The following is a 15,275-nucleotide window of genomic DNA, read 5'->3' as shown; positions in this document are numbered from 1 at the left end:
TTTGGCGATCATAGTAGTGGTATGGGGTTTGGGATAGATGAGAGAGTGGACGTAGAGGGTCTATTGATAGATGTATAGGATGAGATAGGGTAGTGCATAGGAAGGAGTAGTAGAAAGAAGTTTGAGATGAGTCAAAAGGTTGGGCTAGAAGATATATTGAGCGAAGTATAGGCTGAGAAATAGGGCAGTGCATTGGAAATGCTAAATTAGAAGAAAGTGATAAATATATAGATCCATAAGTACATTTAAAGTATATAGATACATAAAGGAGGTACGTATATGTAGATTAAAGATATTGATAGAGGTACAGGATGAGAAATGGGGTAGTGCATTGGATATGCTTTTTCAGGAGAAAAGTAACAGACACACAGATCCAAGTGCATGGAAGTTACATAGATGCACAAAGTATGTACATGTGGACCAAAGATGATTTTTATTTATTTATTATTTTTTCTCTTAACATATTATTTTGCATGTTTATACAGAGTAATACACAAAGATAGGTACATATCTATAGTGTTAACAATGCTTATATACAGATGGATTTGCTGTAAATTTCAGTTTGCGTATGGTGCTTATGTGGGGAAGAGCCAAATCTTGAGTAGTTTTCTGAAGATAAGGTGGTTGTCGGTGGACCTTATGTTGGGGGGTAAAGAGTTCCATAGTTTGGCTGCTTGAACAGAGAAGGATGTGCCACCCATGGTTTTTTTCTTGTATAGTAGGATTTTGAGGCAAGATACTCCTTTAGAGCGGAGGTTCCTTTGTTGAATGTGTTTGGTGATTTTATTCCTGATGAGGAGTGGTCCTATTCCACGTATTGCTTTGTGGGTGATACAAAGCAGCTTGAACGTGGATCTTCTGCCAACCGGTAGCCAATGCAGGGATTTCAAGGCAGGGGAGATGTGGTCTCGCGGTTTGATATGCAAGAGTAGTCTGGCAGCCGAGTTCTGAATCCGTTGTAGTCTTCATGTTAGTTAAAGGTGATCCATGGTAGAGGCTATTTGACGTAATCAAGTTTGGACAGAACGAGGGAGATGGTAGCTTGGACCTTGTGTGGAAATCCCAAATGAGGGAAACTTCGTTGCAGCGTTTTTATAGTAGCAAAGCTTGATCTTGCTAGTTTATCCACTTGGGCATTCATCGACAGCTTGGAGTCCATGGTCATTCTGAGGTTTCTTACTTCCTTCGCTATTTTAGGCAGTGATCCCAGTTCATCGGGCCATGCGGCAAGCGTGTTGTAATGTTTCCAATCGCCACACATGAGTATTTCAGTTTTTGAACCATTCAATTTGAGATGGCTCCAAGTCATCCACTGATGCACGGCTCTGAGACAGCTGAAAATTGGTGATTTTCCAATGTCTTTGAGGCATTCCAGTTGAAGGAGTATTTGTGTGTCATCTGCATAGTTATAGCACGTGAGGTGAAATTTATTGATCAGTTCTGGTAATGACTTCATGTAGATGTTGAAAAGCATGGTCGAGATGATAGAACCCTGAGGGACCCCTGCTTTTGTTGAGTACGGTTTGGACTAGAAAGGTGGGGAATGGATGACATTAGTACCGTTTGAAAGGTAGGACGCGATCCAGTCTAGAGCAATTCCCTCTATGCTGGCGCTTCATAAAGTCTTTGTTTCAGAGTGTCATGGTCAACCGTGTCAGAGGCAGCTGAGCGGTCGAAGAGAAGTAGCGCAGCAACCCTGTTGTGGTCAACTGTATTCTTTAGGTCATCCCAGATGGCAAGGAGGGCAGATTCAGTGCCTCTTCCCGGACGGAATCCTGTTTGGAACTGTGAAATTATGTCATTCTCTTCAATGAATTGTGATATCTGGGTGAACACTGTTCTTTCTATCAGTTTGCCCAGGAAAGGTCCATTTGTAATGGGTCTGTAGTTAGCAGGGTTCAGCGTATCCAAGTTTGTTTTCTTCAGTAGAGGGCGTATGTATGACTTTTTGAGTTCTTCTGGAAATATTCCAGCAGTTAAGGAATCGTTGATGATTCTTCTTACTGGAATGGCAGCAGAGGTTGTTAAAAGAATTTTCTTGAAAGTTTGTGGCGGACAGGGGTCAGAAGGGCTGCTGGCAGGCCTGCTTGCTTTGACCAGGTCCATAAATTCATTGTGTGAGATGTGTTGTGCGGGATCCCGGAGCATATAGAAAATACATGTTCGAGGCATGTGGGCTGCTGAATTCATATCTGTGCATAGATCGCCGCTTAGTGTTGGGTCCGGATGATTGCACATGGTTGTCCTGGAAGAGTCTTCGAAGTATCACGAGATGGGTTGCTCCTCCTCTGGACTACAGTGCGCATGGGCATCCTCTCCATCCTTAGATTGTTTTTTTCCGCCATTGGGTTCGGATGTACTTTCCTTTACTCGAAGTTCGGAATCAAAACTTTACTTTCTAGAGGCCAAAAGGACTTCGGTATTGTCGGTATTGTCTCGAATCGGTGCCGACAGCATCTTTACTAACTCTAATCGGCTTGAGACGTCTAATCGGGCCACGGGCCTTCTCGGCGCCACACGACCAGTCGTCGATGGAACGGAGTCCATTTAAAAGATGTACTCTTTGTAACTCTAAATACCCACATATCGACAAACACCCCGTTTGTAACAAGTGTTTATCTCCAGAACATAATGAATCCGAATGCCTACCTTGTGCCCAATTTCGATCCAAAAAGACACTTCGAACTCGACGGGCCGCTAGACTAATCATGCAAAGACAAGCGCCAGAACCAGACAATATCTTCGGCGACGAAGATGATCTTGTCGAGGATGAAGAATACCAACAACTGTCGGATCAACAATCTGAACATGACTCCGACTACTACATCGAAGACTAAGAAGACATCGTCGAGGTAGGGGACGATGAACAAGGGATGGGAGCCGTAGAGGACGACTCCAGTGATGAACCGGGCCCAACCGTGAGTACGGGGGCCTATACCTTTACCTCTATGGTTCCACAGGCTCAGGTCGAGGCATCGCCAAAAGGCCTTAGCCAAGATTTTGAAAGACATTCTATAGCCCCGCAATACAGCCCGGCTAAGAATATTCACAAAGAGCCATCGGATCAACGTACTCCGAAATTGGTGATATCGAAACCAAAAATGGTGGAACACAAAACGAAACCGAAACTGATAGACTAAACGGTCTTCGGACCACACTATGTCGATCCATCGGAGTCGACACCAAAGAAAATCGTCGACAATACAGTCTTTGGGCCGAACTATATTGAACCATCGGCGTCGAATACAAGGGTCGTCGAGACAAAAACCAGCAGCCCTATATCAAATACAAAACAAACGCCGTTGAAGCGAAAACATTGGCGTTAACGGCCGACAACACAAAAAAGACTCGATCCAAAGAAAATAGTCGACCCCAAACTAAAAGGCGACAAACCATTGGCTCCGATAAAGAAAACAATCAAGACCAAGAAAGTCGAGCCAAAAAAGGCCATCGAACGAACACCAAAGGGCGTCGATCCGAAACAATCGGTTCTGAAATAGACACAAGGCCATAATCGAACCGGAGAAAACGGGTGACGCAGGTAAATCTCCGGCTCCAAAGACACAAACACTACAGAAACAAACTGCAGTGCCACAAAAAAACATCGGACTGATTACGTTTGGCCTCCCACCTTCCTCGAAGACAAGGGTGGCCGACCCAAAAAGCGGCATCGAACCAAAACAAGCTAAGCAAAAGACATTAACCAAAACAATCACAACTGCTGAACAGGAAGTCTTACATCCAGAACCCTGAATCAGTTGAACAGTCAAAACTTTACATCGACCCAAACTCTGGGAAAGTCACTCTCTACAAGAGGAAAATCAGTCCAGAGACTGAGAGAGACTTACACTATACCACTCAAAAAGAAATGGGACAGTTCTACCTCACCTATTCTATTTGAGCCTCTTCAGCCAACTAGGCCTGCCCAATACTCATACACACCCATACAATCAGATGAAGAGGTGGATTAGGAATATGATCAGGAATACAACTACCCAGTAGACACTGACCAAGAAGTCACAATCAACCATGGGCTGACCTAGTACATCCTGGTGACTCTCAACCCATTCCTGATGCACCTGCATACCCTGCTAGGCCTTCTCCTACAGAGGACACAGCTGCTTTAAATTCATTAATAGAAAGGGCAGCCCTACATCACAATGTGGACATGCATGCAGACCCTGTGGAGGAAGATTTCCTCTGACACTTTTGCCACATCAGAAAGAACGGCTAAAACACTACCTATGTTGAAAGGGGTACTTAAACATGTCCTTCCTGTTACTCTGGTACAGGACCTTCAGGATTTGTTGCATGACTATCGCACATGCTTTCCTTCAGCAGCTGTTCCTCCACCTCCACAGCCACCACCGCCTGCCACTTCTCCACCACATACCTCTGTACCTTTGTCTACGCCCTCCCCTGCGGGAGATACTGTTTTGCCGCAACATCAGGACACTTGCGATGAAGGACAAATTGAGGACAGTCCACCTCAAAAAGATGGAAAACAAGAGATGAATGGGAAGACTAAATTATTTCAACACCTGCGTCTCCTTCTCCGCAACCTGTACTGTCTCCACCAGAGGATATTGGTGGCTTTCACGCACTTATAGAAAGAGCAGCTTCATGTTTTCAACTGTCTTTAACGGTCAAGCAATCAGATTACTTTCTCCACGATTGCAAAGATCTATCCGAAAATCTGTTTAACCTATACCTATTGTAGATCAAATTTGAGAAGGTGTAAAAGTAATGAGGGCAACCGCCACAGTTATCTCTGTCCTACCCAGATTGACAAAAAGTATAAAGCTCTGGATGATGCTCGAGCTTGTCTAGTAGGACATCCTAATCCTGACTCTGTTATCTTGCAGGCTGCCCAACGGAGATCAAGGGACCCTCTAGCGCCCATTACTGCTCCTCCTGACAGAGAAGGAAGGCGCTTAGATAATATTGGCAAACTATTCACAACCACTCGGGTGCTACTGTTGGCGTTGACCACTCTTTAGCTATTTTAGCCAGGTACGTTCGAAAAATGTAATCGGACATGGCTCATTTCTTAGATCTCCTTCCAGAGGATAAGAGGATGAAAGCAAGAAGATCCTGCTAGAGGGGGGGAAGAATCTGCATCTGAAATCATTGATGCTTCTATGGACATTGCTTCCTTGGCCTTTCTTCAGCTTGCTAGAGCTTCTGTCAGACGCCAAGGTTTGCTAAAAGCAACCATGTCCGCCCTGAGGTGCAAAGCAAAATTTTGGACATGCCATTTGATGGTGAAACACTCTTTGGCAAACATATTAATGACGCTTTGCAGTCCATCAAAACAAACACAGACACAGCTAAGGCTCTGGAAACGCTCCAATATAGAAAGACCCCCTTTCGTGGAGCACGTGTCCGTGTCAGAGGAACCTATTTTTGAGGAGGTTACCAGAGATACCAGCCTCAGACTTAGACCTCTTTCTGACCTTCCTACTAACAACAGCAGTAATACCATGCACCACCACAAGCTGCCTATTCCAGACAATCTAGACGGAAGCAACAAGTTCAACCCAGGGATTCTGCCAGGAAGCAGTGACTCCGCCTGCAGCTCTTCCCTTGTCTCATTCACTAAAGAATATTCCCCTTTCTCATTGCCTACATCAATGGCAGAAATTAACTGACAAATTGGTCCTGGATCTAATCATATATGGCCATACCCTAGAGTTTACCTCAACGCCACTTCCTCACCTGCTTCAGAAATCAATACCACCCTATCTTCAATTGCTAAACAAGGAGGCTTTACTAATGCTTCAAAAAGGAGCAAAAGAATGTGTACCATGCTCTGAGTAATGGCGTCCCAATGTAGACCTCAGAAAACTCAACAAATACCTGCTGAAGAAATTCTTTCGCATGGTTACTCTCCAGGAGATATTGCAGCTTCTGAACCATTCAGATTTTTTTTTAGCAAGCCTAGATTTGGAAGACTCCTATTTCCATATCCCTATCCACCCCAATCTTCTAAAATGTCTACGTTTCTCTGTGGCAGGTGCGCATTATCAATTCAAGGTACTTCCCTTCAGCCTTTGTTCAGCTCCCCGGGTTTCTCACCAAGTGCCTAGCTCCTGTGGCAGCATATCTAAGATGAAAGGCCTACAGATCATTCCCATATCTCTGATTGGTTGGTGAAAGCTCCTTCTCTTCATCAAGCTTCAGAAGTCATTTCATTCTGCCTACAGCTCTTCCTCTCTCTAGAGGCGACCGTCAATTGTCAAAAATCCACTCTAGCTCCTTCTCATTGGTTAACGTTTCTAGGAGCAACACTGGACGCCCTCAATGCAACAGAGACGGAATGCCATTCTATCTCTGGCTCACTAGCTCTACAAAAGAAAGTTTGCTTCTGTCCGTCTCCTCAAATCTTTTCTCAGAATGATGTCTTCCGCCGTTCTCATGGTACCTCATGCTAGTCTAAGGATGAGGCCATTTCAAGAACAGTTGGACACCCAATGGCTTCAAGTAACAAGGTCATTCAACGACACAATTCGGATGACTCCGATCATTAAGATGCACTTCTTTAGTGGCAGGCTTCCAGCACTTCCTTTCTGTGAGAAATTGCCATCTTTCTTGCATAGGTATGCCCCCACTTTTTGCTGAATTGCTGATGTGCTTTGACTGTGTGTGCCCTGGGCTCCTGCCAACCAGGTGCCCAGGGCTTGTGTTAATTCCCTAAAACTGTGTTGAAACTAAAACCCAATTGGCATCGCTGGCCACCTGTCAGCCCCTACTAAATGGGACCCTAGGTTCTCAGGGCATGGTGACCAGAGAAGACCCCTAAGGGCTGCAGCATTTATTGTGCCACCCTTAGGGGCCCTGTACCCTGCCACCCACACACTGCCTTTACAAGCTGAGTGTCTTAAGTACAGAACTAAACAAAGAGTCGACATGGCACACATCCCTGTGTGCCGTGCCCACAAAACCCACTGCCCTGGCGTACATCAGCCACCCCTCTAGCTGTGTGCCCTATGCCAGTGGTCAATGGTGTTGGCACAGGTGCATGAGCCCTGTGCCCCTACAGTACCCAGGGCCATTCCTGGGCACTAAGTGCAGTGATGCCATTAAGAGTATATGGTGCTGGGAGGTTGTCATTGTAGGAGAGTAGGGTCTGCAATCCTATGATCACCCAGATTTTTTGCTTTTGTTTCACTGGTTTACGACTTTCTCTGGCTGTGGGCCTGCCAATCAGACCCACAGCCTGGCTGTTCTCTTTCTAAATTACCTCATGTACCCTAGGTGCATCTACCCATTGGTACTAGGCCACCCTATCAGACCCTGTAACTCAGGGCATGGGTGTACCCAGGGCTGCCAGGGGCTGCAGCATGTATTATGCCACCCCTGGCTGGCCTCCTAAATTTGACACAACTGGCTGCATGACAGCTGGGGCAAAGTCGTGTAATCACCCTTTGCTGTAGGTGTAGTATACCTATACCTAACCCTAAAATGGACACACAGATTCCTATCAGTCACTCCTATGGCAGGCCTTGACAATCCTGAAGGCAGAGTGCTTGGAATCGTGTGAGATGGTGCTCTGGCATGAGCTGAGCCTGTCTGCAGCTTGCGGAATCAAGTCCTAATAGCTGTTCCATGATATCGCATACCATATACTCTTAAGTGCATTATAATCCTCGCGGTTAAATGCTATCTTTGGTATTGCTTTATCAAAACATGTCGAGTAAGGTGTCATACGAATTGGAATACTAACCCCTCGCCAATTCTGGCGACGGGGTTAGCATTCCACCCTTCTAGAGGGACACGACATGTATGTAACTGTGAACCCCGGTTAAAGTTAACTGAAGCCTCAGCTCCACAAAATGGATGCTGCCACCACAGACACAAGTCTGACCCCCTGCAGCTGGGAGTCCTTCCAGCGAGGGGAGCCTGGACAAAGGGTTTCCTGTCAGGGGCGGTGCTAGCACCGTCCCAGACATGGTTTTGTGTATCCTGGGTAGGCAGGGCTTTACAGGAAGGTGACTGCTGAGTGGCACCCCGGTGCTCACTACGCATAGGCCGGTCTGAACCAGTTCCAGGGGCACACCAGCCCCTGGCCTGGGGAAGTCCAGCATGGCTGAGGGGTGTAACCACCCCCCACCTAGTCCCACCCATAGGCAGGACCTAGTCACCGGGTCAGCCCCCTTTTTTAGTATAAAGATAGGAGCGGGCCCCCTGTTAAAATTAGATCATCTTTGGAATCAAGATACCACTTTCTTCGAAAGGACTTCACGATTTCTTCTTCAAGATTCTCCCTTGTGGCTAAGGAGTAGTCACCCTGCATCAAGCGGGCACCATCCTAAAGAACACTGCGGTCTGCTGCGAGTCCTTCATCACGAATCCGACGACCCAGCTCGACGAGACCCGGCTTCCCTGGCACCTCTGACCTCTACTCACCTCTACAGCCAAGCTGAGAACCGTGAGTGCGACGAGACCTCAAGGGACCGACGATCGCCAAGACTGCACGACATCTTTACTGCAAGCCCACCGTGTCCTCCACTGGTGAGTGCTTTGGGGTCCGAGAAGCCCCGACCCTGCGCAGCTCCAGCACCCAAGATCAGCCTCCCTGCATCTCCACGATCTGCGTGGGGCCCTTCTGCTGTTTGCTGTGCACCGCGTTGTTTGGCTACTAGCCGGCTGGCTTGTGGCCTTCTGAACGACGCCCAACGACTTCACGACTGCTGGTCTGGTTGCTCCAGGCTGGCCCTTGCTTCCTTTTTCAAAAGAGGCACCCCGGACCCTCCTGGTCCACTCCAGACGCCATTTTAGGTCCACCGCGTGGGCTTGAATTTGCCAAGGCTTTGTTGCCCAATCCTGGGTCCAGCGACGCCGACAGCTTCCATCTTCGTGGGACAGCTCGATCCTCCATCCTGGTCGCCGACAACGCCTCCTGGTCCGTGAGATCTTCGAGTCAAGCGTCACCCACTCACCTTGTCGAGGTGGCTACCATCCGGTGCCCACTGACTACTGGCTAGTAGTCTCGAACTTGGTCCCCTCTGCTTTCAGGTGTCATCTATCTTCGAGATCCAGGCTTGGATCCAACTGAACTTTCTTCACTGGTCACCGGCCAGCATCTTTTCTTCCGGCTCCTGGTCCGTCTACGAGGATTCCCGACGTCTTTTCAGACCTATGCAGCTGCAGCCCCTGGGCTAGGTAACTTCGGCATTTCGGTGCCCCAGCATAGCCTCACTATCCAAGGGTCAGAATCTACTTTCGTTTTCTCCCTACCAGGTCGGGTTCGCCCGAGAACACTAACTTTCTATTTCCTAGCTACCATAGACTTTTGTCCCGCATCTCGCGTGAGAGTGCACACACTGCACCCGAGTCCCCTAGGCCTCCTAGAAGTAATCTAACGATTCCCTAGTCAAGTCCCAGCGATTCCAAAAGCTATTAGTACTGTACTTACCTGCTAGGAATTCCGCATTCCACTTTCAGAGTATATGGTTTTCCGTGCCCCTCGGGCATTTGTGTATACTGTGCTAACTTAAGTATTTTTGTAAGAGTTTTGGTTTGTGCTTAGTACCCTGTCCTCATAAAGAGTACAGGGCTGTTGTGATCTTTAAATAAATAACTGTTTATTTTCATAACACTTGTGTGGTGTCCTTTCACTTGGTATTCAAGGGGTATATGTGTGGTATAACAGCTGGCTTAACACGCCCTCTCGAGTCTTTAGCCTTAGACTGCTCGTATCCACGCTACTAGGATAGCTGGTCTATAAGGTTGACTTACAACCAATCATCAATAAGGGTTGCTGGACTGATACATAGTGTTCACTAGAATAGTGAGCACTGCATATCAGGCCACCTTCTCACAGTCATTACGAACTCCACAGCACCTTAATGGCTACACTGAAGACTGACAAGTTTGATATAAAACTTCCCAGCAATTTGAACCCACACTGATGCCAGTGTGGGATTTAATGTGAAATGCACTACAGAGGGCATCTTAGAGATGACCCCATAAACCTAACCTACAATCCATGTCTTGTCTGAGAGGCTGCCACACAGCAGACATGTTGCTGGACCCCTGTGTGGAGAGCCCCTGCTCTCCTGGACCTGCAACAATGCACATCCTGGGACGAGGTGCCAAGCCTCCTCCCCCAGGATGGGCAGTGGAAGCTTCAAAGGCATTCCGCCTTTGTGAGCTTCTCCAGACCACTTGCTGTACTCAGCAACTGGCCCCCACCAGTTCTGACCCCCACTCTGGTGGGAAACCCTACCTAAGGAAGGGGTGTGTGCCAGCCGGTGCCAACTCCACCCCTCAGGTGGGAGAGGCGAGGTGAAGCATGACACCGGGCTCCCGCCGTCTTGAAGATTGGGAGCCCTGCCCAGCACAGATAGGCTCCTGCCCCCCTCCCACAGGAGAGGAGCAGGCTAGGGGGTGTACCCACCCCAGGACAGGGACCCATTGGTCTCTGCCCTTGCCCTACCTGTAATGACCCATAATTTAGTATTTAGGGGCACCTTGAACCTTCCTTCCTCCGATCCCGATTGCAACAAGAAACAAGACTACCTGCCGTGCAGCTGCTAACAAAAGGACGACGCCCACTGACTTGGCCTCAGAACCCTACAGGTATTTTGATCCTTGAACCTGCTCCTGCGAAACTCCGGCGTCTCCTGCGGAAAGCAACCTTAAAAACCCTGGAGCACCTGCCTGCCTTGAACCTTCCAAAAGACTGGGACTCCCACGAGCAGTGGTACTGCTCAAACAGCAATACCCCTGGTTCCAGCCAGGAACCGCGAATGCAGCCCACTCTGCACCCGCCAAGCCCAGCCTGTGCCTGAGTGACCCAAGACCACAAGGACGTCCCCACGGTGACTGTGACCCAAAGTCCAGTGCCCAAAGACCCTCCTCGATGAACCAGACGACGCCTGCAGCCTCAGAACCAGGGACCCCTCCAACCGCGACCAGCTGAGGGTAAGATTTCCCGACACCAAAGATACCCCGGCGCCCTGCGGCCCCCTGTGCCTTCCTTTGGGGTACCTACCTCTTCTTCAAGATCCCAACTTACTTCTCGAAGTGGTGGTCGCACCTGAAGAATCTCCGTCCCCGAGTCTGCAGCCTTTGTTCACTATTTAACTTTCCCATTGGATAACATTGAGCGCCTGACGGCTCAAAAGCACCCTGCACCCAGCCGCCCGAGTGCCGATGGAAGTGCAACAATTACCCAACTCTACTTCCCCACTTGCCCTGAGTAAGTGACAAGGAGCCCAGCTCCCACAGTAGAGTGGCGTGCTTGCTTGCAGCCACCAACCAAAGGCCCCCTACCCTCCGTTGGATTGCATTGGGCCTACTCTTTCTGCACCCAGCTGCCCCTGTTCCGCTGAGGGTGTAACTACTGTACCTTTCCCTAACTCTACCAGTCGAGTACCTAAAAGCTGATAACTCACTTCTCTTCCAGGGGATACTCATTAATAGTCATAAGCACTGAATTATCTCCGCCCATGAGCGGGGACCCTGTACATATAAACAATATACATATATATGTGTAAATATAACCAAAAGTACAAAGTACTAAGTAATTATACACATATACATGTATAATAACCATAATATGCAGCCTAACCTTAACACATAGGCTAATCAAACCAAACCTTACACGTTCTGAAGCATGAAAATATGTTGTATATAAATGCAATAAACAGGCATGAGCCTAAAATGCATTTCATAGCCATGAAAAACCTTTTATTTTCATCAAAGAACCTGTAGTAAACAGTTATTAGCCTAAAAGGGCTGCATATGAAAAAATGTCTGTGTACAGAAAATCAGACTGGCACCCTGCCTTTAAGGCCCCAGAGAATCTGCACACTTTGCCTTTAAGGCCTCCAGGAGAACTCTGTTCCCATCATGCCCCACAGGTGACAGTTAGGTGAGTTCTTTTTTCCGGCTTGTTCTGTGAGGAACCTGGAACTTGAGCTCTGCTCTTTTGAAGTATTTTCTGTCAGAAATTGGTTTTTCTTGCCTTTTCTTGACAACATATAACTTTGGTGGTGGGTTGTTACCCTTTTCTGACTAAGCTGTTGGTGTTTTTTAGTCAGAATGCCACCTTTATTTTACAAATGTCCTTCCTGTGGGAAGAAGATGTCGAAAACTGACCCACACTCTTTTTGTGTGGTGTGTCTTCCAGCTTCTCATAAGGTGGACGAATGTTATCACTGCCTCAACCTTTCAAATAGAACTTTAAAAGAAAGAGAGAAAATGAGGTTGCTGGGCCTTCTGGAGAGAGAAAACCGTGGTGAGAAGAGTTCTAAAGGCCTATTATCATCTGCCAAGCCATCTTCTCAGCCCAAACGTCGAAGATCAGCGTCTCCAGAAGGTAGAACTAAGAAGCATCGCCTCCAGGGAGCGTCACCGTCAAAAAAGGTGCGCTCGACGTCGAGAACCAGGTCGACGTCGAAGAGAGCTCCATCGACGTCGAGGACATCGCCGGTGAGGCAGTCGCCGTCGAAATCCTTGTCGACGTCGAGGCAATTGGTGTCGATTGCAGTGAGGACGACGTCGGGCGTGCAACGCTCGACGTCGAAGGATCGTATGAGGTCGACGTCGAAGGATCGTGTGTCGACGTCGAAGGAAAAAGGTTCGACGTCAAAGGAAAAAGGTTCGGCGTCGAAGGATAAAGGGTCGACGTCGAAGGATAAAGGGTCGCCGTCGAGGAAGAGTCATCGGTCGACGTCGAGAGGGAGACATACGTCGTCGAGGAAAAGATCGACGTCGAGAGAAAGGATGACGTCGAAGGATTCGACGTCGAGACCTAAAAAGAGAAGGTCAAGGTCTCCATCGCGACGTAAGTCGACGTCGAAGCATGCTTCGGGCTCGAAGCATGGAGTGTCTAGGTCTCCCCCACCTGATCATAGGTCGGAGTCGAGACTATCAAGACCAGCCTCCCGGACCTCAATTAGGTCTTTGTCGAGGTCAGAAATAAGTTCCGAACCTAGAGTGGAAGGTTCCCCGCATGATCAGCAAGACAACAGATCTGCAGTGGGGCAAGGGATAGTGCACCAGGACTCTTCTGTGGTGGCTCATTCGGGCTCAATCTCAGGGCAGGTGTCAGATGACAGACAGTTGGTGCCCAGACAGCGGACCCCGTCTGGTTCATTGGTCTCTGAACACAGTGCAGCGTCGAGAGCTTCTAAGTCTTCCGCAGAGCTGAATATTGTGCAGGTGTCACCTGAAGCTTCACCTGAGCATACAGAGCGGCCTATTAACTTGTCACCAAGGTGGTTGGAAAGTTTAAGGCATTGGAAGATGCGTCCGATAATGGGGGAGAGAGCTCCGGTCCCTCGGACGGAACTGCATAGAAGATCACGCTCAAGATCCTTAGTGAGAGAGATATCTCGTTCAGGGGAGCGTAGGAGGCAGCGATCGGCAACTCCTCAAAGAAGACGTAGAACTCCTACTCCATCTTCTACATCGTCTTCGTCCTCTTCAAGATCTTCATATAGAGACTATTCTCCGACTATATCTTCTACTCCTCCTTCCAGAGTGTCTCCAGTAGACGATTTAAGCACATTTAATGATGTATTATGTCGTGGAGCGAGTAAATTCAGCATCAAAATGGCAGTTCCCCAGGTAGCAACGTCGGTCATCTTCGAAACCTTGCATCACAAGACGACTGGCAGGCCTCTCCTACCGTTAGTGCCCGGATTGATTGAACCAGCAATGAGGACATTCCTAACTCCGGCCACGGTGGGTTCAGGTCCTTCTAGGATTGCGAAGAAATACAAGGCTCCAGAGGAAGACCCAATGTTTTTGCGGTCTGACCCACCACCAGACTCCCTGATTGTAGCAGCAGTCAGAAAGGCGCATTCGGCAGCATCTACCTCTTCTGCTCCACCTGAAAAGGACAGTAAGAGTATGGATTCCTTGGGGCGAAGGATGTGCAATACCTCAGGATCGGTCATGCGAGTGCCAGTGCGGCTGCTCTATTGGGCCGCTATGACCGTCTGCTCTGGGACTCAGTGGCTCGTTTTGCAGATAAACTCCCTAAAGAGGATCAGAAAGACTTCCTGGAAATAGTGGAGGAAGGAGGGTTGGTGGCTAACCAGAGCATTAGCGCGGCTGCTGATGCTGCTGACTTGTCTGCTCATGGCTATGCACACGGTGTTTGCGCAAGACGTACAGCCTGGCTTCGCCTTACGGGGCTAAAGCTGGACGCACAGAGGAAAATGGTCAATTTACCTTTTAATGGATCAACTCTGTTTGGATCTCATGCAGACGACGAGATGTCTAAGATGAAGGTGGAGTTGGACACTCTTAAGGCCATAGGCCTTGAGAAGAAAAAAGAATTTAAACGTCGGGGTACTTTTCGTCCCTATGACAAGAGATCTTTTCAGCAAAGGAGTCAACAAACGAATTGGTCTTCGCAAAATCAAGGCCAGAATCAGCAAAGATCGCAATTCCAGCAGCGGTGGCCTGGACGGGGCAGAGGCAATGGAAATAGGCAGCAGTCATCAGCTGCCAAGCAGCCTCAGAAACAATGAATGGATGCTTCCTCTACAACCATGTCCCACTCCGGTTGGAGGAAGTATTGTGCGTTATCTGGACGAGTGGAAACAGATCACGAAGGACAGATGGGTGCTGGATGTCATTCAGAACGGGTACCTTTTGAGATTCAAGAAGGCACCCCCTGTCATGCGCCCTCTAAAGATGGTACAGTGGAATATAAAGCGCTTGCAACAGGAGGCGAACGTCCTCTTGAAGAAGGCCATAGAACCAGTTCCTTTCCAGCAGAGAGGTCAAGGCCTGTACTCTCGATTCTTTCTTGTGCAGAAAAAAGGTCCAGTCACAGAGTTCAGACCCATTCTGGATTTGAGGCGACTGAACAAATTCATTCGGAAGGAGAGATTTCGAATGCTGGCTCTTCACCAGATCTTCCCTCAACTACACCAAGGGGATTGGATGTGCTCCATCGATCTAAAGGACGCTTATTTTCATATTCCGGTATCCAGAAAACATCGCAAATTCCTCAGGTTTCAAGTGGCGGCTCGTCATTATCAGTACGCAGTGCTTCCTTTTTGCCTGAGATCAGCTCCCAGGACATTTTCAAAATGTATGGCTGTAGTGGCGGCTTGTCTTCGAAAGAGTCGGATTTTCATATATCCGTACTTAGACGACTGGCTTCTGAAGAGTTCATCCCCATCGCTTCTAGAGGAACATCTGTCGATTTGTCTTCAGCTCATGTACAAGTTGGGTCTGCAAGTCAACTACAAGAAGTCGATAATGAACCCCACCCAGAAGATCCACTACCTGGGTGCTCAGCTGGA

At 48.2% G+C, this 15,275-nt stretch overlaps 1 protein-coding gene and 1 long non-coding RNA gene across 8 annotated transcripts in view; both read left to right on the top strand.

The window, feature by feature from the left end:
* Positions 1–15,275, top strand: part of SYNCRIP (synaptotagmin binding cytoplasmic RNA interacting protein) — a 640,060-nt gene that overhangs the window by 598,647 nt on the left and 26,138 nt on the right. The window lies entirely within an intron of this gene.
* LOC147707675 (uncharacterized) lies at positions 1,934–10,515 on the top strand. The gene is made up of 3 exons (XR_015296466.1): positions 1,934–6,982; positions 7,018–7,114; positions 9,827–10,515. It is a non-coding gene; the product is annotated as an uncharacterized LOC147707675 (long non-coding RNA).

This window comes from Lissotriton vulgaris, chromosome 6 (assembly GCF_964263255.1).
Source record: "Lissotriton vulgaris chromosome 6, aLisVul1.2, whole genome shotgun sequence".
NCBI lineage: Eukaryota > Metazoa > Chordata > Amphibia > Caudata > Salamandridae > Lissotriton > Lissotriton vulgaris.
Note: the sequence above shows the minus strand (reverse complement) of the source record. Positions and strands in the feature narration are given on the sequence as shown.